The sequence below is a fragment of the Bombyx mori genome, chromosome 15 (genome assembly GCF_030269925.1).
Source record: "Bombyx mori chromosome 15, ASM3026992v2".
In the NCBI taxonomy this organism is placed as follows: Eukaryota; Metazoa; Arthropoda; class Insecta; order Lepidoptera; family Bombycidae; genus Bombyx; species Bombyx mori.
Genome location: NC_085121.1, coordinates 14,640,241 through 14,643,184, shown reverse-complemented (window position 1 = coordinate 14,643,184; position 2,944 = coordinate 14,640,241).

Sequence of the window (2,944 nt, the reverse complement as noted above, 5' to 3'; positions counted from 1 at the left end):
GTACTACCAAATTATAAAACCAGTCGTACCAGTCAAATTATAAAAATAAATCGACAGAAGAAGATTTTTTATGTTTCTCTAAAAATTTGCAAACGAGATCATGATTCATCTCTATTAAGTGTTTATCTGGTTCCACAGGCATCATAATTCAAAACTTAAAAACGCCACCTACAATAAGAAAAAAGGTAGAAGATTTAATTGGATAATAATTTTAATGCACACTAAAGTTCTCCACCTGGCCTTGCATTAACTCCCTAGTGTTCGATATTGGTCATCTAGACATATAATAAATACCGTGAAATTTCTAATGGTCCGCGTGACCTTATGGTTTGACAAATCAGCTGCCTTCGTCACAAGTCGACGTCGGCCCGGACCATTAATCTTTAAGGGCTGGTAATGACGTTGTCTATGCAATAAATCATTATATATTAGCTTGAAAAACTATGGGTCTCGGAAGTAGAGCTGATATGATTTCATCATAGAATGTTTTAATCGAACATTGACTGGCTTTGGGTCCTTCTTACGTGTTTCCTTGAAAATAGTGGTATTTGCTTGTGGAATTAGAGTACTGTCATGATCGCATCGATTGATTGCTACTACAGTTTCAAAGTCAATAACATTATATTTATTGTTTGAGTCATATAAATATTTGACACGCAGAGATTAATCATTTCCAGTACTCAGCTGTTCTATAACTACCATCACCATCATCGATAGCCAAAAATGCTGCTGTAAGAGCAAATTTTGGGTATTATCGTATGTATATCGTATGTTGTTTGGTTTGTTTGTGGTGGATTTTCAAATATTCTCTCAACATCTGATGAGCGGTCTAGATGACAAAAGGAACACATTATGACTCTTCTATAATATCTACATCAAAATTTTTAATTTAGAAAAATGTAGCTAAATCGCACTCATATTATATACAAACACTTTCTAAATAAATGACACAATACCTGTTTACGGGTACCGAAATTAGATCATTAAAATTCAAAAGCTAGGACATTCATTTTAGAAACTTTCTAAATCAACTTGAAGTTTTCAATAATGATGACGTGTAAGTATCTAGAATACTGGAACTTTGGCATACACGTGTTGAACTTTATAAGTGAATTGCCACACGGTACTAATCGACAAAGACTAGACTAGGTTACGAAATAGTGTCAAAGAGGATTGGTTAATTAAATGATTTCAATGCGATCTGCGTAGCAACAATAGCGAAGTCCATATTGATTTTCACTTGCCACCATAAACACTAGTTTTTTATATCAATTTATGACATCTTTTACTAATTGATTAATGACTTTGAATTTTGATGAATCAGCTTGATCTATTACTTTATTTATGCTATCAAGCTATATTCTCCTGATACAGAAGGTAGATAGGATAGAGTATGTTTTCATTAGTTTCCAATTTACGAATAAAGTGTGATAATTTTATCTTTTAAGTATTTAGAAATCAAATTTTTTTTAAATTTAATTGTATTGAAATTGAATGTTTATAATTGTAAATTGAAAATTGTAGAAAAAGAAACGAGTGGAGTAAATTATACATCTAAAGTAGAAAGAGAAAAAGTTTTTCACTGTAGCACTTTGCAATGGATATACTACTGGATATATATACCTAGGTATATATATAAATATTTTATTGCTTAGATGGGTGGACGAGCTCACAGCCCACCTGCTATTAAGTGGTTACTGGAGCCCATGGACATCTACAACGCAAATGTGTCACCCACCTTGAGATATAAGTTCTAAGATCTCAATTTAGTTACAACGGCTGCTCAACCCTTCAAACCGAAACGCATTACTACTTCACGGCAGAAATAGGCAGGAGAGGACCAAAGGAGAGTTAGTGTAAGGCTGGCGGTTAGTCGTAAAATTTATGCCAAACTCTGTGCAGCATCATACGAGAACACGTTTTTTTTCGGTCCTGGGCCGAACCTCTTACATGGTCTCCGTGCCTAGGGGACGCGCGTGGTATGTGGGACTTGTCCGCGACTGCAAACCGTGGACCCAAGGATATTTTTAAGGCCCTACCTCACTAAACGACTTCCCTGCGCTCTTATACCCGGTCAGAGTAGGGGGGCTCACACGGTCAATACTACAACCAGACTCGCGGCGCCAACCCCACGAGAACATGCTGCGCTGACCCCACACAACGTGAGATAAGGGCAATAAGAATTGCATAGTTGCTATAGTTTCAAGCTTACACGAAGATGCGGTAAAAATTCTGTACCTCGGTATAAAAGTATACTGCATGAACATATAAGTATATGAAAGAACTATGCTATTGTCTTCTATATACTGTACCGATGCAGATGTATTTTCTCTTTCTTTCATTTTCTTCTTATCCAAGATAAACAAAACACATGTACGCGATTCTAACCAAACTTGTAAATTGAATGAACCAGAAACATCGAAGACAGTAATCTTTCATTTAATTAATACTCTAGTACCTAATTAGTGCCAAGGAAAGTGCCCAATACAGTCGTAAGGGTATCACTTAACCGCGCCTTACGAATCTTAGCATAAAATTTACCAAGTTTCATTACTAGCTCTGTCTACAGAATTATACACCTTAACAGCTCAGGATTAGGTTTTGGATTTCCATGGAAAAGTAAAATTACGTGACTTCACTCAGTCCGGATGCCTCTAATATTTGGTTGAGGAATAGTGAAATAGGGTACGTTCGGTAGCTGCAATGCAGTTGGTTTTGTGGATCACTTTGTAAAATATCGTCTTGAATTTCCCAATGGAAAGTTTCAATTTAGATTTCCAAACACTCATGTGCTTCAACGATTGACAATAGATTGGATGTAGAAGTATTTATTAATGTTGAATATAGTGACATTATTATAATTATATATGAGACAATCAAATCTAACAATGAACCTAAAACTAAAAACCGAAAAAATAATAATAATAAATATATTATAAAAAGG